The sequence below is a fragment of the Ascaphus truei genome, chromosome 15 (assembly GCF_040206685.1).
Source record: "Ascaphus truei isolate aAscTru1 chromosome 15, aAscTru1.hap1, whole genome shotgun sequence".
In the NCBI taxonomy this organism is placed as follows: domain Eukaryota; kingdom Metazoa; phylum Chordata; class Amphibia; order Anura; family Ascaphidae; genus Ascaphus; species Ascaphus truei.
In genome coordinates this window covers 37,800,707-37,823,621 of record NC_134497.1, presented here as the reverse complement: position 1 = coordinate 37,823,621, position 22,915 = coordinate 37,800,707, and the positions used below count along the sequence as shown (strand labels likewise).

The following is a 22,915-nucleotide window of genomic DNA, read 5'->3' as shown; positions in this document are numbered from 1 at the left end:
AGTTACAGGCCAATTTCCCTCCTGAATAATGATCTTAAACTTTACAGCAAGATCCTGGCAAATATACTAAACCCAATACTGCTTAGGTTAATAAATCTGGACCTAGTGGGGTTTGTCTCGGGGCGTCAAGCCTCAGACAATACTCGCAAAATAATCAATATAATTGATCATGTGCACCTTCACAGGCTCCAAGGCAATGCTTCTGAGCTTAGATGCAGAGAAGGCATTTGATAGAATTCATTGGCTATTTCTCGATAATACTATGAAAAAATTCGGCTTTAAAGAATCCTATTTAGAAGGGGTCCGCGCCCTATACCAAAATCCGTCGGCCCTCGTCAGACTGCCAGGTGGGAACACCGAAAGATTCCAAATCAAAAATGGAATGAGACAGGGATGCCCTTTATCCCCCCTCCTCTTTGCTCTCACTATTGAACCTCTAGCGTCTAAAATACGAAATAACATAAATATCCAAGGCATAGAAATAGGAAAAACAAATTACAAAATTTCTCTTTGCGGACGATATTATCTTGACATTATCCAGACCCCAAACTTCCCTTCCTAACCTTCAAAGGGAACTAGGAGATTTCGGCAAAATATCTGGATACAAGATAAACAGCGACAAATCTGAAGCCCTTAACCTAAGCCTCTCAGAACCAGAAGTGAAATTGCTCAAATTGAATTTCAGCTATAGATGGAGTTCTTCATACATTAAATATCTCGGAGTGAATGTATCAAAGAACTACCAATCCTTATATCAGCACAATTACCCGGCTCTGTTTGACAAAATCAAGAGAGACCTGGATAAATGGGAAGGTTATCAGATTTCTTGGATCGGAAGAATGATCTCGATAAAGATGAACATACTCCCTAGATTATTATATTTTTTTCAAACTCTCCCGGTCCATGTTCCTGGTTCTGAATGAAAAAACATCCAAAATAGACTGTTCAAGTTTATATGGCAGGGCAAAAGACCCAGAGAAGCTAGATCGGTACTGTTGACATCAAGAGCGAGGGGAGGTATGGGTGTCCCAGACATCTCCAAATATTATCAGGCAGCCCAACTTAAACAAGCGGCCGTATGGAACGCTGACCCTGAACAGCGATGTTGGCTCGAAATAGAGTCGTACTATGCCAAAATGCCTTCTCTGCAAGCATGCCTATGGAGCCTGGATAGAGGAGATATGCACCTGAAAAAATTTAAACTGGGAGCGATGAGCCATACCTGGGAGGTCTGGCTTAAAGCCAAGACTAAGTTCAGACTTGCGTCCCCAGCTCACAACTTACAATCATTTTTAATAACCCCAACTTCCCCCCTGGATGCGCTTCTAAATTATATGATCGGAAAACACTCATGAAAGGGTAGAGCCCCTTCAAATTTCCTTGTGCTGCAGAGATTCACTCCTGGTATATGAAGTCCATTTAAATCAGCAACATGATAACAGACCATAATGGGTTAACACATATGATGAACAGCAAATGAGGTTACTGACTCTCCCCTAGTATGGGAGCAGCCTGGCAACATACAGAGGGTTGACCTAGTAGGTTAAGTAACCTGCTAGGGACCCCTCAAATGTATAAATAGTGCACTAAAAGTGGCTGTTCCCCTGGGGTGCTCAAGAATAAGAAATAAACTTACTCAGTTCTTTCATTGGTCTGTTCCAGTTGGCGTGCTCCAGGCTTGTGAGCAATAAAGTAGCAGGATTTCCTCTCCATAGGAAAGTAATCAGCGGGCACTGCTTGGACAAAAAATGGCAAGAAGGCTGGACTGCGCAAAAAATATATAAAAGCCTTTATTGGTTCCCGGCAAACATTGTTAGAAATTTTGCCCAGACAATATCCCCGAATCCAGAATTTCCCCCTCTCATTAAGTTTGAGAGACTATGTAGAGATAGCTCTCACCAAAAAGGACTAATATCAAAAAATTACACAGAACTGGAAATATCAGCGGACCCTCCAACCCATGACTACATGCAAAAATGGGCAGCATGACCCTTTGATAATTTTTATTAATGACCATGAGACTGTTATGTAGCATCTTCTATGTAGCAGAACAAAGAAAATAACCCCTCCAAAAGCGCTTACCTACACTAAATTAAGGTGTGATAATTAATGTGCTATTAGATAATAAGTGCTAAAACAACAAACAGTCTGACAATTGCTGTAAGAGCAAGCAGCTAGGTGACAATAATGTCAGGTTATTCCAAACCTGAAAACAAATGGTGCACAAACAATATTAAAGTCCCCAGCGCTAAAGTCCAAGATACCGTGATCTTCAGATAGTCTCTGATCTTAAAGATGATAGCTGGGCTCCGTTGAAAATGTTCCAGATGGGATGTGTCTTTGGAATAGACAGATGCACGTCTGAAATACAGATGAGAGGCACACCTGATTGCGCAGCGTTTTCTAGCAATCAGATCCCTATCTAAGACAGTGAAGATTCCTACTCACATGATGAACGCCAATATATTCAGTGGAGAGAATCTGTGCTTGTTCCCCTTCTTTCAGCTCCTCTCACAACCCCACGTGCAGGCAGCTTACTGGAGGTGGCCTCAATCCACAATGGCGTCGGGGGTAGCTCCGTTATGAACCCCCACCTGCGAAAGTCCTGGCACTCAATTCAGCATGAGTTACCTGACGCCACCTCTGTATCTCTTCTCAAGATGGCAAAATCCCTTGACTGGGAGAAATTGCCAAACGGCTTGGTACTCTTTCCGGCGCGTAGTTCCAGCCGCGAGCGCTGCGTTCTCTTTTCAGAACTTGGCCCCGAAAAATGGGACATAGAAAATTTCTTGCCTTGAAATCCTCAGTAGTACAACAGTGACTGTCCCAGTCTTCCGGAGCCACAGGAGATAAGTAAAGGTCCCAAGGAGGCCCAGACAGGAACAGTATGCGATGAGTACCAGCCTGAACTACGCGCCGGAAAGAGTACCAGGCCGTTTGGCAATTTCTCCCAGTCAAGGGATTTTGCCATCTTGAGAAGAGATACAGAGGTGGCGTCAGGTAACTCATGCTGAATTGAGTGCCAGGACTTTCGCAGGTGGGGGTTCATAACGGAGCTACCCCCGACGCCATTGTGGATTGAGGCCACCTCCAGTAAGCTGCCTGCACGTGGGGTTGTGAGAGGAGCTGAAAGAAGGGGAACAAGCACAGATTCTCTCCACTGAATATATTGGCGTTCATCATGTGAGTAGGAATCTTCACTGTCTTAGATAGGGATCTGATTGCTAGAAAACGCTGCGCAATCAGGTGTGCCTCTCATCTGTATTTCAGACGTGCATCTGTCTATTCCAAAGACACATCCCATCTGGAACATTTTCAACGGAGCCCAGCTATCATCTTTAAGATCAGAGACTATCTGAAGATCACGGTATCTTGGACTTTAGCGCTGGGGACTTTAATATTGTTTGTGCATCTTCTATGTAGCATTTATTATTTTTATTTTTATGAACTGTGAGCTAAGAGCATCACTCTGATATTTTCTCATAGAGTGGTCACTCTTCCCTTCTACTGCCTTTAGAGGGGGCTCTTCTACCATTTACTGAGTATATTGGATTAGATCGGTTAGCTGATGCTTATGCCTCTGACCAAACTTCACTACACTTAATTGTGAACCTATGTGTTCCTAATGGCAATTAAAGGTTTACCTGCTTCAGCAGTCTCTTGGGATTGGGGAAAAGAGTCCACCTGTGGTTTTTGCAAGTTTCAGTGCAGTGTAAGTTTCAGTGGTGTGTATCACTTTAACTCTCGCCTCTGCTGCATGAGAGGTTTTTTTTTTTTTTTTCTCAAGTTGTTTAGACTGTTTGTAGGCAAAAAGCATAACAAAAAAATTTCACATTAAAATCTCCGGTCCTTTTTAACTTCAAAGACACCTCTTGTCCCACTTCGGACACCATATGTGATGGAACGTTCACAGAGGTACACAATTAGGAGGCTTTTATAAGGTGAAATTATAATAAGGCTTTATTGTGCCTTTTCCTTTTTATCAGGAAAACATCCAAACAAGGGGGGGGAACAAAGCTTCCATTCACTTGGGAGTATTTCTAGTGAAAACACTATGCAATTAATTCACATCTCCCGTGTCAAGCATTTCTCTCAGCCCCAAAACATATAGCATGAAAATAAGCAGATATAAGCAGTCTCTTAATAATGAAAGTCTTATCTGTTTATCAGCTGTAGAGTAAGTTTCTCTGCTCTCCTGGAACCGCACCCGTGCGTGCACAGAAAATATCAGCGTCCAGGTTTAGAAGTCTTATTTGGTTCTTGGAGGGAAAATCTACTCAGTTCCTGGTTCAGCTCCCTTCACTCGGGGTTTGTCAGCTTCAGGTTTAGTAGTTTTCCCTGTGTCTTGAAATCAGCTCTGCTGTGTTTTCTGACAGAGCTCAAGACATGTGATGCCTCCAAAGGTCAGCTCAAAAGTGAGCTAAGGAGTCCTCTCCAGTCTGAACAGACAGGTTTTTGTAAGCAATCTAAATCAGGCAGGTGGTGTTTAGTAATTAACTACCAGAAGTTAACCACCACACTGCTAGATTAAAGGCACATTACTGAACAGGGATAAGTCCCCTGTTACACTCCAGATCAGAGACTTCTATAACAAAACACCGATCAGGCCAGCGAGAACAAATTTCGAGCAGCTGTGTTCCAGAGGTACGGACACGAGGGGACTCACATCTCGAATATACAGGGAAGTGATCTGTCCAGAAACGGCTAGTGAGAACAGACTGAGTTACATCAGACAGTGGGAGACAGACCTAGGGGAAACGTTAGAAGACGAAGACTGGGGTACGATTATCCAAACAGCAGCGAAAAGCTCTATCTGCACCACACTAAAGGAGAACGCATATAAGGTCCTCATGCGGTGGTATTACACTCCAGCTCGACTGGCTAAATTTGTTAGGGGCTACTCTCCGCTTTGCCCAAAGCATTGTGGGGAGGTGGCAGATTTGCGACACATGCTGTGGTCTTGCCCAAAGGTGGTCCCAATTTGGGAACAGATTAGAGACTGGTTACAGCAGATTCTCGGTTGGGAGATCCCCCTGGACTCGTGGGTGTTCCTCTTGGGTAGGCGGATCCAGGGTCTGTCAAATGCGACGCATAAATTGATCGCTCATTTTGCAACCGCCACAAGATGCGAGATCGCAGCATTATGGAAGCAACCAGAAGTTCCAATTATCCCCAAGATCAGAAACAGAATTTGGCACGTTTGTCAGATGGAACAATTAACAAGTCTAGTTAATGACACCGGCACAAATTTCCCAAAAGTCTGGGCGCCGTGGTTGGCCCAGACAGATATCCCAGGGGTAGATGCCACGGCAATCTTTCTTTGATAGCTCTAAATGCGTTCTCCTTTGGGGGGTCAGGGACCTGACAACACTTAGAGACGTACAGGTAGTTGACAGCCCCAACTAAAGACAGCCCCCCAGCTACAAAGAATGTCTCGAGCGAGCCGAGGAGGAAGCAAAGACTGCAAGGCTGCAGAACGGTTGGAGGTTCCTTGAGCACAAGCGATCACGGCGATCCGGAGCCACTCGGTCCACCCCACCTCCCTTACCCCCCCCCCTCTCCATCCCTTTCCACCCCCTGTCCGTTGTCTGGTTCGTCTGGTCTGTCTTGGTACTGTACGTGGTAGTAACTAGTATATGTGTAGTTGACAAGTTTGTCACAGAAAAAAGATTGGAGATTGTATGCAATGGGCTGTGATACAGTGTATGAATCTGTTTCTCCAATAAAAATTTGAAGTTGAAAAAAAAACAAAAAAACAGGAACCAAATGCCCATTTATTGTATTTGATATCACAGGTGTTATTCAGACTTAATTAAGCTATAACAAAATTATCCAATGAATTCCAGAACTGTGTTAATTTTTTACTACAATGATTTAGAGGTTTTTTTTTTTTTTAGGAAACAATGAGTCTGTATTTGTGTTACTGATTCTCCCCATGCAAACATTGCATTTTATTAAACACAATGGTGTGTGTGTGTGTGTGTGTGTGTGTGTGTGTGTGTGTGTGTGTGTGTGTGTGTGTGTGTGTGTGTGTGTGTGTGTGTGTGTGTGTGTGTGTGTGTGTGTGTGTGTAAATATATATAATGATATTGGGCACTAGCCTATAAGGGGGGTGGAGGTAGGTGATGTCGGTAATGGCGGTTGTTGCCCCAGGGAGGGTGGTTAGGCATCCCGTGGGGGGTGGAGGTGGTGGTGAGAGGGGTTAACCCATTAATTACCTTAGCGACTAGAATGGCAATGTTTTACTGGACACTATCGGGGTCAACAGGGTTAGCTAATGTTTTCTTTTAATAAAGTATTAACCCCTTTGGTGCCTCTGGTATACCTTGGTAACCACAGGCATGAAATGGGTTAATGTTATTTTGACCATAGGTTTCTGTAATAATAGACATTACAGAAGCCTATGACAGAAATATTAACCCAATGCGGTATGTAACACATTATTAACGGTCGCGTTAATTCCCATATCGTGAGATTGGCCTAAATATCGCACCCAGTAAATTATTACCACAATCTTGCTACATACCACATTAAAATTGCGGTAATAACACCCGTTATTTTATTTCCCTGGGTGCGATATTAGCTCCACTTTAACAGAATTTGATGTATCTGAGCCGTAGTCTTTTGTTTATGCCTGCGGGACAAACCAAGAACTAACCATGCTTTACTAGCCACTAAGGTGCCAAAGGGGGATAGGTAATGTAATGTTTATATTATACCGTGTGGTCAGCTAGTCATGGAAACCGATGGACTACTAAGGGGTTCATATGTACTGTAATGTATTTTAATAACTATTTTATCATCTATTCCATGTTGGTTTAGCTAATAATAATAATAGTAGTCTGTTCTTGTATAGCACTGCTATTTTTACATGTCAGTGTCTTTACACACTGAGCTGCTCCTCCCTCTCTCTTATTTTGCCTATGTATATAATGGGCAGTATATTGGCCATGATATATATATATAGGAAAGACAGCCTGGAGTAGGTGATAAAATATTTGCAGTATTTTGGCTGTTCATCCCGTTCCGATAAATATCAGGACTTGATGTATGGCAGTTTTAATTGAAAATGTGGTATTATGCCTGGTTTTTATCAGATCCACTGATTTTAACGGGTCCAATAAAAAGTGCTTTATTTTTGGCGCTGCAACACTGATTCATTGAACGATAAAACTAAGGCTCTTTTTTATGGCCGGTAATACGGCATTTTTGGTTACCGCAGCTTGATGTATCCGGCCCTTTGACTAAAGTCAGGTTTAGTTATATTAAGTTCTAGTTGACCCGCAATGGTGTATGCAGATCTATCAATATTTGCAATTTAACATCAGTAATAAAACAACAGGGATGTAAAAACCACACAACACACATATTCCTGATTACCTGGTGCTGGCGCGTTACTTTTCCACAATGTACCCCACTTGAAACCAAGCTCTTTTCCATATTCATCTTCGTACCAGACCAGGAGCTCTGTGTGTGGGGGGAGGTCTGTGCAGGTTCTGTAGTAGATTTTCCTGGGGTCCTGCAACGCCACAAGGTTCTGTTCTTCCTCGTTTCTCGCACAATTTACAAACCTAAAATTGGGACAGTTAGTAAGGTCTCAAAGTAATGTCTATTTTATAAAGGAAGAGCTGAAAAAAGATACAAGTTGTTAATAATATGACTTGTCTTCTCTTTCTTCTCTACAGTTTTTGAGGTTAACAGAAGTTAATGGAGAGTAATGTATATATGATGGCTCACTTATATGTACCCAGTTTAAAAGGAATGGGAGCCACAGGCCATACCAGTGACTACTTTCTTATTACTTTAAAAAAACAAAAAACACTGTTGTAATTTAAAAAATCCCAGACAAGATGACACATGTGCCACAAAGGTGAGTTTTCTTCCGGTGGAACTAAACAGAAACAGAACGTATGGTTAATGTAACAAGGTGATGTAGCAGGAATGTGTTCCATTAGCAACCTGAACTTATAACATAGTAAAGTGATGTGAAATTGAGTATAACACAATTGTGAGCAGGTGGGTGTGAGCCCCTCTGCCCCCAAATGTGTCCACCAGCGCTCTTACAGTACTTATCAGCCTCCTTGTGTATTAATAATACACAAAGGGAGAAAATAAGTTACAAGGGATTTACACAGCAAAACATTAACAATTATTACAATCAATTAAAATACTTAGTGTCCAAGAAGTTTGCTTTTTGTGGTCCCAAATACAGAGTCCAAGCCTGATCTTCTATGGGTATGCAGCCTTTTTTCATCTGGAACCAACCTCGGGACCAGAGAAAGCTATAGACAGGGAAAGAAAAAAGAAAAAAGCGCAAGGCCCATAGGGTAATATTGTCAGATTTATGGAAAGTAAAAACGGTTATAAAAACTCACAGAATAAAAATTGGTATAGGCATCTCGGTATAAATAACAACCGCAGGAACAGGGGTGTCTGGACGTTTTCCGCTTCTTCTGCTGCGTTGATGCACAGCCCTCCTTGTTGTCCCGATCTGCAATCGTTCAGATTCCGCGTCAGCTGACTCGCGACGTCGGCGCGTGACGTCGATCGGGGGGTTGGATTATGGGCGGTGATCACATGCTCATTGCTATTTACTTGAGTGACTGTTAAAGTGCAATTGAGGCTATTGCGCTTTAGTGAATCTAGTATTTGGTAAACAGAGGAGGCAAAGTGGTTAAAGAATAATAACCCCCTTCAGATCAGTACCTGGGAGGCAAATAAAGGGTGTGGGAGGAAGGGGGATACAGAACACAAACAGCAATAGAAACACAGTAAGAGAAACCATGTGTGACTGGTAACTCTCTGTGACGGTGAGAGGGTAAACCAGGCTCAATAATAAAGGTTAAGCCCACTTGGTTACCCCTGATCCGTGTGTTGGGGTCCTAGAGTGTCAGCTCTTGGACCTGACTGTCGTATATGCATTACTGTGACTGTGTGTAAATTATGCGACAAATAATTTTTTGGAGGGGCTGGGGGGAGAGCAAGGTGAGGGGGTTTGGGGTGTGAGCGAGGTGAGGGGGCAGGGGGGAGAGCGAGGTGAGGGGGTTGCGGGGAGAGCGACGTGAGGGGGTTGGGGAAAGGGCGAGGGGAGGGGGCTGCGCAAGGTGAGGGGGTTGGGGGGAGAGCGAGGTGAGGGGTGGAGGGAGAGCGAGGTGAGGGGGTTGTGGAAAGGACGAGGTGAGGGGGTTGGGGAAAGGACGAGGTGAGGGGGTGGGGGGGGAGAGCGAGGGGAGGGGGTTGGGGGAGGAGACCGGCTGGTCAAACAATATTCCTACTTAAACAAACCAAGAGAGGAAAAAAAAACAATTATCAGCACTCGTGATCCCTATTCTGAATGATTAGTGTATAATTTAAAATTAATCTTTAGTGATCAGAGATATTAAAATAATGGGGGTTAAAATCGTAGTCAGGACACACATATAGAATCCTATGGTGAGTACATATGGTACTCTGGATCCAATATAAAATGAGACACTTGAGTGGTATTACATCAAGAATCTCTAGGGATCTGTTATGCAGATTGCCCTTGCAAAATGGTGTCTCTAGGACACTAAGGCTGTAGGAAGAGAAGGTAGGTGATCACACACAGGCTGTATCGTTGGCAATCAAAATGTTAATCAGCTCAAATGAGTAAGTATTGAGAGCACTTTCCGAGCGTCCCTTCAGTTTATGATCAGAAAAAGTAAATGATGGAAAAGTTTGTAGCCTTAGTCCCCTGGGGATCATCTTATTTTCTTGATAGTTATAGAGGGCTGTTATATTCCACAATATACGAAGCCATTTGCTCATAAGTATTTTTAATTCTTTAATCTGATCCTGCTCTGAATGGCTGCTTAAATGCTGGGTACATTCCTCAGGTTCTTCACTAATTGCAAAAATATCTGCTGCATTTGCAAGGCACTTATGCTCATTGTTAGCAAAATCCATCTTAATATTAAAGACTTAGATAATGATTAGCAGCCTTTTAGTGCCCGTTCAAACAGTCCAAATATATTACACACACACAAATAGTGCAGCAGTCCAATCAATTCTAAAAGTCTCAAATAACAAAAACCAGAAATAAGGGATACAAAATACCCTCTGGTATCTGGGTAAAGGCCCAAAACATTTTAAACACACAGAAAGAAAAAGAAGGTCTTGCATAAAGCACTCAAAATTGATGGAAAAAATAAGACAAATTTTATTAAAATGTAAATATAAAATATATAAATCAACACCAACCACTAAACCCCTAAATAATAAAGCTGCAAAGTATAAACAAATATATAAACCCAAAGTTACCGTAACTTCAATTAATATATATACCTGTAATGACTTAACACCTAAAGAACACACCTGTGTTAGAAGATATATATAGGAATATCTGCAAAAGTATGCATGAATACAAGCCAGTGGAAAAAGAATAGGTGTGGGTGTGAGTGTGTGTCTATATCTATCTCTGTTATAATAACACATGGGGAGGGGAGCAGCCAACTAACCCCAGCTAATGTTGCTATCTGCTTCTGCTCCGTCTATATATACAGTACCTTTCATTTTCCCGCCCAAACTCCCTAGCCATGTCCTCCCTCTGGCCTGTCCAATCACAGCACTCTGCCCACCTCTTGCTCCTCAGCCAATCACCTGACACATGTCCCACATCTGGTGGAAATAGGTGAAATTGAAGATTGATACAGACTATGTTAGAGACAAAAATCTACCCAAGGTGGGTAGATGGGTGTGCAAGCACAGATACTTTTGAAATATAGGGTATCTGTATGAAATGTTGAAATAACTTTAATACATCAAAGGTGAATGAATAACTCATACATTAAAATAAATAGATAAAATGAAATAAGGGTCTCAGGAGAGTGTGCGGCTGTCAAGAACCCAATAGTTTAACTGATTAAAATATTGATATTGCCAATTGGTAAATCCTAAAGCAACTAACATTTTCTAATCCCTGCTTGTTTTGACTAATTAGTCACAATATGAGCGTTTCAGTAATAGTTTGCCATGTAGTATCAGGCTCCCTACAGTTGGGCAGAGGAAATAGCGGTATAATCAGGATATCTCTAGGAGTTAAATAGTGCCATCTGGATCTGGGAACCTATTAACAAACATTAATATTGCCACTTGGTAGAACTAGACACAACTTTCCCAGCTATTTGTGACGAATTAGTGACATTAATAGCTTTATTAACCCGTAAATTGCCACTTAGTATCTCTAACTAAGGTAAAGGAATTTAGGATTTGCTCTATATATTTTTGTGAGTCATATATAATGGTTAACTGGATCCAGAAATCAATTGCCAGATCATTGGACTTGATAGCAGGGGATGGGGGGCTGAGTTGAGTGATGTAACAGTCCAGGCTGCCCAAAAGAGATCTATAATTACTTAAGACATCGAGTGGTGATTCACTCATATATAGCGAATAGAGCTCTAAAGGGAAAGAGGTTTAGCTGTAATGGAAGTCAAACTGGTTGTATACTATATGGTACATGGGCAGGTGATCCTAGTTAAACAGACCCTCTGTCTTAGCTGTCAGCGCTGTATGCTTAATAAGAGTTAAAATAGCAGTCTCCAAATCAGCTGAGCCACTATGTGAAACAGTGTCATACCCCTCTCGTGGCCAGTAAAATAGTACATTAGAGCCGCGCTGCATAGGGAGATCGTGTCCAGAGGCGCGCTGTGAAAATCTCATATGAATGACACATTGATTATTCAAGCTGCAGATCCAGGAATAGAGGAAACACTGAGAGATAACGTCTAAAGATACCAATCAGGATTCCCATGCTCACACTGGGCCGTGAGTAAATAGATTATATTTCCCCACCATCTCCATCCTACATACTTGTGTATATTATTACATACATGGACTGATCGGTAGATAGTGTGTATATTTAAACCTCTTTCTCCTTCCCATCCATTTCATTTTCATATATTTGACTCTGCACTCCCTAACTTTTCTTCACCCACGTCTGAGGATCCTGGAAAGATCCTATTGGGTTTGAGCAGTGGACATTGGACTTTATTACACCGCACTAGACTATATGTGCATCTAAGGGTAACACATCACAGCAATATTACCCATAATTATCCTTGGTCTAGAGAGAGCACCTTAGTTTTTTCCTCCACACCCATTTACCCACCTAGGGTAGATTTTTGTCTCTACCATAGTCTGTATCAATCTTCCAATGTCACGTATTTCCACCAAGTCTGGTTTTTCTCGGAGAGATACATGGGCATGTGTACCCACAAGTTTGTGCCAACAGACTGAGTATGCTTATCCCCCCGCTGGGATTGACATAGGAGTGTACCCACCAAAAGGATAATCCTTTCTCCTTTCCACCATATCAGCCACTTAGGAAGCTATTATCCTTAGGTAGCACCCTTACAGTATAGAGCAAGCGTGATCATTTTTTTGTTCTCATCCACATCTGCCTGGTAACACAAAGCTCACTTTCCCGCCAAAACAGAACTAGCCCCAAATCAAATCCGAGAGGTAAAAAAGGGGCTACCAGTCCCATGGACCCCCCAGTCCTGTGCCCCTCCGCCCCATCCACAGTCCAGTGCCCCCCTCAGCTAAATGCTTTTCATTCTGGGTTACCAATACAAAATAAAGTTGGGTGTGTGTCTCCTGGACCCCGACCATAGATTTTGGCCTCAGATTCCCATATGAACACCTTGCCTGGCAATGTGCTTGTGGGAAGGTAACGGCAGCGCATGTGTAACAGGAATCTATGCCATAGAGGTGTGCAAGTGTAACCATTAGTGGGGAAAGGTCCCTTTGTGAGGTGGAACCACTTGTTACATCATTACTGCAAAGGGTTATGTCATTAATAATGGGACACTTAACCCCCTCAGGTACATTTTCATTTCAACGTGTAACCTGTGAAATAGACGGTCAGCCCTTGCTCCTACTCTAGAGATATTAAAGGAACATGACATACAGTATGTAAAGGCGGCTGCATTAATGTCCCTCACTGAGGACATTAGTCTGTGTCCCTGTCCCCAACCTCAGTAATCACAGGACATTTGGTCGCGTCTGTTCTGCCGCGACTCATCCCACCTCGGGCCACTTCGCCACTAAGGTAAGTGCCTAAACTCCCTACCCTAAAACACCAATATCCTAAGTCCCCCCAAGCCCCACAACTTAAGCCCTTACCCTAAAACGCCCTACCCTAAACCCCTTAAATTAACACCATACCAAAATGGTAATAAAACTTACATTAGAAGCGGTTGGTGGCGGAGGGTCCATCTGCGCCTAATGCCGACGGCCAATTGGTCACGGCGAAACTATTCCAATTCACAACTAAGTGAGGCTACAGACAGCTTCAGCATAATGGGCAACGCACATTTTATTAGAACCAACAGCATGGAAATATAAATCATTATTAAGAACAATTTTTTCTTTAATTAAAACTACAATAAGAATGATACAAATAACCTGCATTTAAAAAGTTATAACTTTTTTATACTTTTAAAATGCTTGTTTTATGCACCATAAACGAAAGTCACTTTTCATTGTGATTTAGCGTAACACAGATACACATGTGCACTTATATGTGAGCGTCTTAGTCGTTAGTTATCCCTAAACATGCCTGGCTTTAGAGTAAAGTCTCTCCCCTGTGCGTCCTCTTGTGTGTTCAGGCTGGATAATCGACTAAATCCCTTCCCTCATTCTCCACCTACATACGGTCTCGTCCCTATGTGTCCCCTCATGTGTCCTCAGGTTGGATAACAGACTAAATCCCTTCCCACATTCCCCACATACATGCAGTCTCTCCCCTGCGTGTCTCCTCGTGTGTGTGTTAAGGTGGGATAACTGACTAAATCCCTTCCCACATTCCCCACATACATGCAGTCTCTCCCCTGTGTGTGTCCTCTTGTGTGTGTCCAGGCTGGATAACCGACTAAATCCCTTCCCACATACCCCACATACATGCAAGGGAAATGTGGTCTGCCGTGCAGTGGCTCAGGGGCTTACAACAATTTTGGCCAAAAATATTAAACTAAAAGACCATTTTATTTAATAGATATTTATACATATATATTTAGGCACTGTACCGTGTATAAGTTTCACTGGATGTGCACTGAGCTCTGTGTTTTATGTTCTGTCTCTGGTTTTAAATATATATTGCCATGCTCAGTAGCACTCTTCTGTGACACTCATATGCTTATATATGTTGTGGTTATTTTGGGGGTTCAATAGGAGCTTGTTAGGTGTCCAGTATGTTTTACAATTCTTGTTCAGCTAGTCTTAGCTGATTGGAGGGTGGCAACCTCCTACCTAATTGAAGCTTACCCCCTCCCACATTTAAATGGTTAAAAGCTCACTCCATAGCATCTCCCACTCTCAGGGGAACTTGCTTGCTTGCAGTATGGTTGTGACAAATCTAATAGAGTGCTTTTCCTGGTAATGTACAGGTTTTTAAAAGCTTCAATCAGACTTAGAACTTTGCAACTAATATTGACAGATTTATTATAAATCATTCTTCCTGGTATTGCACAGGTTATTAAGAATTTATATTTGTGTTAGGGACCCCTGGAAATGTGGTCTGCCATGCAGTGGCTCAGGGGCTTACAACAATTTTGGCCAAAAATGTTAAACTAAAAGACCATTTTATTTAATAGATATTTATACATATATAGTTAGGCACTGTACCGTGTATAAGTTTCACTGGATGTGCACTGAGCTCTGTCTGTGTTTTATGTTCTGTCTCTGGTTTTAAATATATATTGCCATGCTCAGTAGCACTCCTCTGTGACACTCATACGCTTATATATATGTTGTGTTATTTTGGGGGTTCAATAGGAGCTTGTTAGGTGTCCAGTATGTTAAGGTGGGATAACTGACTAAATCCCTTCCCACATTCCCCACATACATGCAGTCTCTCCCCTGTGTGTGTCATCTTCTGTGTGTTCAGGTTGGATGACTGAGTAAATTCCTTCCCACATACATGCGGTCTCTCCCTTGTGTGTTTTCTCTTGTGTGTGTTCAGGCTGGATGACACACTAAATCCCTTCCCACATTCCCCACATACATGCGGTCTCTCCCCTGTGTGTGTTCTCGTGTGTATGTTAAGGTTGGATAACCGACTAAATCCCTTCCCACATTCCCCACATACATGCGGTCTATCCCCTGTGTGTGTCCTCTTGTGTGTGTACAGGCTGGATAACTGACTAAATTCCTTCCCACATTGCCCACATACATGCGGCCTCTCCCCTGTGTGTGTCATAATGTGTGTATTCAGGCTGGATAACTGACTAAATCCCGTCCCACATTCCCCACATACATGCGGTCTCTCCCCTGTGTGTGTTCTCTTGTGTGTATTAAGGTTGGATAACCGACTAAATCCCTTCCCACATTCCCCACATACATGCGGTCTCTCCCCTGTGTGTGTCGTCTTGTGTGTGTACAGGCTGGATAACTGACAAAATGCCTTCCCACATTCCCCACATACATGCGGTCTCTCCCCAGTATGTGTCCTCTTGTGTCTGATCAGGCTGGATAAGTCACTAAATCCCTTCCCACATTCCCCACATACATGCGGTCTCTCCCCTGTGTGTTTTCTCTTGTGTGTGTTCAGGTTGGATGACACACTAAATCCCTTCCCACATTCCCCACATACATGCGGTCTCTCCCCTGTGTGTTTTCTCTTGTGTGTGTTCAGGCTGGATGACACACTAAATCCCTTCCCACATTCCCCACATACATGCGGTCTCTCCCCTGTGTGTGTTTTCGTGTGCGTGTTAAGGTTGTATAACTGACTAAATCCCTTCCCACATTCCCCACATACATGCGGTCTCTCCCCTGTGTGTGTCATAATGTGTGTATTCAAGTTGGATAACTGACTAAATCCCGTCCCACATTCCCCACATACATGCGGTCTCTCCCCTGTGTGTGTTCTCTTGTGTGTATTAAGGATGGATAACCGACTAAATCCCTTCCCACATTCCCCACATACATGCGGTCTCTCCCCTGTGTGTGTCCTCATGTGTGTGTTCAGGCTGGATAAGTCACTAAATCCTGTCCCACATTCCCCACATACATGCGGTCTCTCCCTGGTCTGTGCTCTCTTCTGTAGATTCTGGTCTGAAAACCAAGTCAGACTCTTCCCACTTACTCCAAGATCTTTTCCTGTGGTAGCCGCTAATATATATATTTTGGAATGAGAAGCAGTTACATTGTTTATAAATTGCCTTGACTGGTTGAAAGATGCATTTTCTGTCATATTTATTGGAATGTTGCAAGATTGTTCTGTCCTCATCTTTTCCATATTCTCATTTGGGTGTTTGAACTTCAGATGTTTGAGGAGGTAATCCTGGCTGCTAAAAGCAACCTTGCAGTGTTGGCATGGGTGGGTTATTGGTGCTTGGCTTTGTACTAGACGAGACAAAAAAAGTCACTGTTACACAAACTGTCTTACAAAAGGTCATGCAGGAGAGGTAAGTTGGCATATCACAAAAAGTACAGGACGAAAGTAAACTGTAGATGTACATTGTAAATATGAAGGGTTTAGCATAACATGTGCAGCATTAGGGCCGGGAGAGTAGATGTAGAGGATCATACATTTAAAGTGGATCATAATATTTAACGATTTAAAATAAAATCTCACTAGCTGCAAAACTCCAAAAGTGGCAGAAATCTTTTCAAATCCTTTGATAGTAAGTTGATAGTTTCAGTTGTGAAGGTATAATTTAAAAATGTTTGTACAATGAATAGAATACGTGTCTCATTAGAAGCTCACATATCAGTCACCGGGTGTTTCCGTTAACGCACCATGTACCAGGTCTCTAAAAGTTATAGGATGACCCAATTTACTGCTAAATCTCCATTGTTAAATCAGGAACCACATGCCTAATTATTGTATTTGGCATCACAGATGATATTCAGGCTTAATTAAGCTATACCAATACTATCCAGTGAATTCCAGAACTGTGTTCATTTTTTTACTACAATGGTTTAGAGTTTTTTTTTTTTTAGGGAACAAGGAGTCTACTTCTGTTACTGATTCTCCCCATACAAACATAGCATTTTATTACACACAATGATATGTATGTATGAAGTATATAAAGGATATTTGGCACAAGTCTAGAAGGGGGGTGGAGGTAGGTGCTGTGGATAATGGCGGTTGTTGCTCCGGGGAGGGTGGTTAGGCTTCCCGTGGGGGGTGGGCATGGTGGTGAGAGGGGTTAACCCCTTAATCACCTTAGCGACTAGAATGGCAATGCTTTACTGGACACTATCGGGGTCAACAGGGTTAGCTAATGTTTTCTTTTAATAAAGTATTAACCCCTTTGGTGAATCCGGTATACCTTGGTAACCACAGGCATGAAATGGGTTAATGTTATTTTGATCATAGGTTTCTGTAATAATAGACATTACCGAAGCCTATGACAGAAATATTAACCCAATGCGGTATGCAACACATTATTAACGGTCGCGTTAATTCCCATATCGCGAGATTTGCCTAAATATCGCACCCAGTAAATTACCACAATCTTGATATATACCACATTAAAATTGCGGTAATAACACCTGTTAGTTGATTATTTCTCCGGGTGCGATATAATCTCCACTTTAACAGAATTTGATGTATCTGAGTCAGAGTGTTTTGTTTATGCCTGTGGGACAAACCAAGAACTAACCACGCTTTATAAGGTGGCAAAGGGGGGTATGCAGTGTAATGTAATGTTTATATTATACCATGTGGTCAGATAGTCATGGAAACCGATGGACTTCTAAGGTGTTAATATGTACTGTAATGTATTTTAATAACTATTTTATCATCTATTCCATGTTGGTTTAGCTAATAATAATAATAGTAGTTTGTTCTTGTATAGCACTGCTATTTTTACATGTCAGAGTCAGTGTCTTTACTCACTGAGCTGCTCCTTCCTCTCTCTTATTTTGCCTATGTATATAATGGGCAGTATATTGGCCATTATATACATAGGAAAGACAGGGCTAACGCCAGCCTGGAGTAGGTGATAAAATATTCGCAGTATTTCTGCCGTTCATCCCGTTCCAATAAATATCTCAACTTGATGTATCGCAGTTTTAATTGAAAATGTGGTATTGTGCCTGTTTTTTTATCAGATCCAGTGATTTTAACGGGTCCAATAAAAAGTGCTTTATTTTTGGCGCTGCAACGCTTATTCATTGAACGATAAAACTAAGGCCCTTTTTTATGGGAGGTAATACGGCATTTTTGGTTACCGCAGCTTTATGTATCCGGTCCTTTGACTCAAGTCAGGTTTAGTGATATTAAGTTCTAGTTGACCCGCAATGGTGTATGCAGATCTATCAATATTTGCAATTTAACATCAGTAATAAGACAATAGAGATGTAAAAACCACACAACACACATATTCCTGATTACCTGGTGTTGGCGCGTTACTTTTCCACAGCGTGCCCCACTTGATACCAAGTTCTTTCCCATATTCATCTCTCTACCAGACCAGGAGCTCTGTGTGTGGGGGGAGGTCTGTGCAGGTTCTGTAGTAGATTTTCCTGTGGTCCTGCAACGCCACAAGGTTCTGTTCTTTCTTGTTTCTCGTACAATTTACAAACCTAAAATTTGGACAGTTAGTGAGGTCTCAAAGTAATGTCTGTTTTATAAAGGAAGAACTGAAAAAAGATACAAGTTGTTAATAATGTGACTTGTCTTTTCTTTCTTCTCTACAGTTTTTGAGGTGAACAGAAGTTAATTGAGAGTAATGTATACACGATGGCTCACTTGTATGTACCCACAGTTTGAAAGGAATGGGAGCCACAGGCCACACCAGTGACTACTTTCCTATTACTTAAAAAAAAAAAAAAAAAACTGTTTTAATGAAAAAATCCCCTAAACATGACTAGATGACACAAGTGCCACAAAGGTGAGTTTTCTTGCAGTGGAATAAACAGAACGTGGGGTTGATGTAACAAGGTGATGTAGCAGGAATGTGTTCCATTAGCAACCTGAGCGTATAACATGCCCTGGCCTGATTTGGAAACTGGACTATAGATAAAGACTTGAGCCACAGTCTAATGAGGTAACAATGTCGGTTTGGGCTTGAATAAGAAAAGTAAAAAAGTGGAACCAGCCCCTGTAAGAAAAGTGTAACATTATGCTCAAGTGCAGAGTCATGAACATATATGATCAAATACAGAAATGCTGTTTAAAGCTTAAAAGGAGTCAGTATGAAAAGGTATCATGCCAATCACACCTGAGGAAGGCAGCATGGCCTTGATGTCTCTGATTTAGAGAAGGAGGGCATCATGTTATTAAAGCAGGAGAATAAAAAGGTGAGAGCGCACATGAAGTCTTACTTCCATCCTTTTTCCTATTGTCCCCTCAGCCCTATTTGTCTGAACATTGTTTGAACAGGCCGTGTAAGGCGACATACGGGCAGCAATGGTGCTGAACAATCCTGTGAGGAGAAGACAGGAGAGAGGGGAGAGATGCAAAGAGCTGCTGTGATCACATGCTCATTGCCATTTACTTGAGTGGCTGTTAAAGTGCCATTGAGGCTATTGTACTTTAGTGAATCTAGTGTTTGGTAAACAGAGGAGGCAAAGGGGATAAGGAAAAATAACCCCTGCAGATCAGTACCTGGGAGGCAAATAAAGGGTGTGGTAGGAAGGGGGATACAGAACACAAACAGCAATAGAAACACAGTAAGAGAAACCATGTGTGACTGGTAACTCTTTGTGATGGTGAGTGGGTAAACCAGGCTCAATAATAAAGGTTAAGCCCACTTGGTTACCACTTATCCGTGTGTTGGGGTCCTAGAGTGTCAGCTCTTGGACCTGACTGTCGTATATGCATTACTGTGACTGTGTGTAAATTATGCGACAATAAATAATTTTTGTGAGGGTTTGGGGGGAGAGTGCAGTGAGGGGGTTGGGGGGGAGAGTGCGGTGAGGGGGTTGGGGGGGAGAGCGAGGTGAGGAGATTGGGGTGGGAGAGCAAGGTGAGGGGAAGAGCGAGGTGAGGGGGATGGGGGGGATAAGCCTAGTAAGAGTAAAGAGTATATCTTCTTATTCTATAACAAGAATCAAAGAAGTCCAGAGCAACATCCAATGTGACAAAAATACACAGTGAAATATATCTCTTGAAAAAAGGTCATTTAGTTAACCCTTTGGCTAAAGCGTATAAGCCTGCGAGCCACTTATTATTCTATCCCTGACACGAGAAAAGGGTACTTAGACATTTTAGCACCAGATACAGTGTGAAAGTATATTTTATTAAATGATTATATTTAATAGGTATATATGCTGTATGCACAACAGAAAGACCTAACACTGCCCACCTAAATAGGTATAGGTAATAGTTATATAGTGAGGATGGTGCATATAGGGAGAGACAGAGGCACATATGCAAACAAACCAGGTGAAATCAGAATCACCCAAAAAGAACCCTATTCCTGTACTCGGTATAGAGGTATAATCACATAACAGTCAAATACTTATATAGTTGGCAATAGGATACACATGATCTAAAGTAACCGCTGCAAACACTGTAGGAGGACGGGTACCAATAAAAGCCAAAATAATAAAATGTTATTTAATATTGAAACTTCGACGCAAAAACACACACACTTCAAATAAAAAACACTATTGGGAACAATTCCCCGGTGTCACATGAGTAGTGTAATGGGTGCTGATAAATAGTAAAGCCCCATGTATCCCAGTATGGAGGATAAATATAGGTGTATATGTAGCAATCCTGAAATCAAGCATGCAAAATAACAGCATGTTATCATAACAGGTCATGAATGGGGTATATTACATGGAACGGGATAAATAAACCCACTGGTAACTCTGGCATATATGATGCATACAGAGCAAATAAATAAATAAAGGCAGACCCCGGTAGGACTCACAGCAAGGACTCCTGCTGTGTTACTCCGATGAGCCATTATGTCTACAACTGACCGTCTCGGGTTCACCACGCGGGGTAACGCGGGATGTACCGGGTAAATGTTCGAATAACGGCCGCTGCATCTGTATGTTTTTATTTATATAGGCCATTAATGTACATAGCGCTTCACAGCCCCTCCAATGTGCCACAACCTGCTCATCAGCTTCAGCCTCAATACCACTACCATTTCCAGTATGGGTCAACCAACACTGAAACCCAGATAAATCCACATCCCAGCTACCTGTCACAACCAGAGTACCAGTCTCACCCAGAGTTTCTGTCTCCATCTGGTTACCTTTATCTTTGCTACATCAAATTGACAAAACATATATGGTAATAAGTAAGGAAGGGTTCACAGTTTTAGTGTAAGGACCTGCGTTAATTTGGTTTACCTTGACGTGGTATGCAGGCTTACGACGCTGTGGCCAAAGGGTTTAACTAAATAACCAAGTAATTACTATTATTATTTAAGTATTTAAACTTTATACTTATTACCATATATGTTTTGTCAATTTGATGTAGCATTGGGCACCTCCGTCTTTTCTTGTATACATTTGCCACCACGCTCAGTAGCACTCATTTTGGCATAAATCTATTTTCATGATGTGGTGGGTGTAGGAGTTTGAGCTCTCTGGGAATGTGTGTGTGTTTGCTTTTATCTTTACCAGCACGGGTACAGCAACTCCACCAAGACAATGAACCTGAATCCCAATGATATGATCGATTCGAGCATTTACGCACAGCACACCCCTGGCATCAACAGTGGGTCACTGATACCTTATAAGCCAACAAATGCAATAAATAAAAGGGTGGGTGGGTGTCCTACACATACTGTACCTCTCGGCATTAACGAGCTGTGCTCTGAACTCTGATCTCTCCTCTCTGCTGCAGTCTCAGATTCACTTTCCCGAAAGTGGAGACACTGACTACATCCAGGTCACAGCTCTGTGTCCTACTGCGCATGCTCACTAAGGAGGGTCATGGGAGTTGTAGTTTTTCGACTTCAAAACGGATCAAGTGTCACATACTGTGTAGATTAGAAACAAGACAGTAACATTTCCCAGGCACTGTGCTAGGGAAAGATAGTTTCTGCTGCATGTAGCTGTGTATACTCCTCTTGGTCATTACTATATCTCAGTAAAGCTGCTTCAGTTCATCACTATGTATATAAATATATACCTGTTCTCTCTGTGTCTCATAGAGGGCTGGGGCAGCACTGGCTGCTGGTTTTGTCTTTGAAATGCAGATTGTCCTGATTTTATCATTTAATTTCTTTTCCAAGTTAATAACAAGTACCCCCCCCTGCTCCCTCACACAGAGCCCCTCCTCTGCTCCCTCACACAGAGCCCCCCTCTCCCTCACACAGAGTCCCCCCCTGCTGGCAGTGGATATTCACAGTTGAGTGCAAATAGCCGCACGGCTATTCTCACTCAGTAGGAAATAAAATGGAAAAAAATAAACATCCCAGCCAGGGAATCCACTCTGACTAATGGCCTGGAGCATAACCACTGAGCTATATGACTTTCTAATGTTTTTCTAGTGAATAAAGGCATAGAAACCTACTCACATAACAGTGTTCATAACAGCTCGGCTATTCACACTCAGTTAAGTTGAGTGCAAATAGCCGCACGGCTATTCGCACTCAGTAGGAAATGAAATGGAAAAATAATAAACACTCCCCTATTGACATTTTATACCCCCTGCATCTGTAATCAGCGCGGCTTTAGGCTGAGTCCCCAGTCAGCACTGTTGCACGCGCGCGGCGCATACACAGGCCTAGACCGCGATCTGCGGTCTGAGGGGAGAGAGAACGTTTGCGATGGGAGGGGGCGTGGTGGTAGGTTTGCGGGGCGTGGCCATGACGTCCCGCGGCTGGTTCGCCCTCATTGGCTGAACTGCCGGCGGGGGCGTGGCCATGCCTCCGTCGCAAATGCCAATCTCAAACTCCCCAGCCGGCTTGGGGAAAGGTGCGCGACACGGTAGGGACTGGGACGGAAGGAACTGGGAGGGCGGGGCTTGATC

The 22,915-nt window shown here is 42.5% G+C and overlaps 1 protein-coding gene across 1 annotated transcript in view; it reads right to left on the bottom strand.

Moving 5' to 3' along the window:
• Positions 1-21,839, bottom strand: part of LOC142466371 (uncharacterized) — a 116,509-nt gene extending 94,670 nt beyond the window's left edge. Inside the window, exons 1-2 of the mRNA XM_075571227.1 lie at positions 21,731-21,839; positions 18,368-18,558 (exon numbers count right to left, since the gene is read on the bottom strand). The gene's annotated coding sequence lies outside the window, so the exon portion shown is untranslated. The remainder of the gene's footprint in view (positions 1-18,367; positions 18,559-21,730) is intronic.
• Positions 21,840-22,915: the final 1,076 nt, after the last annotated feature.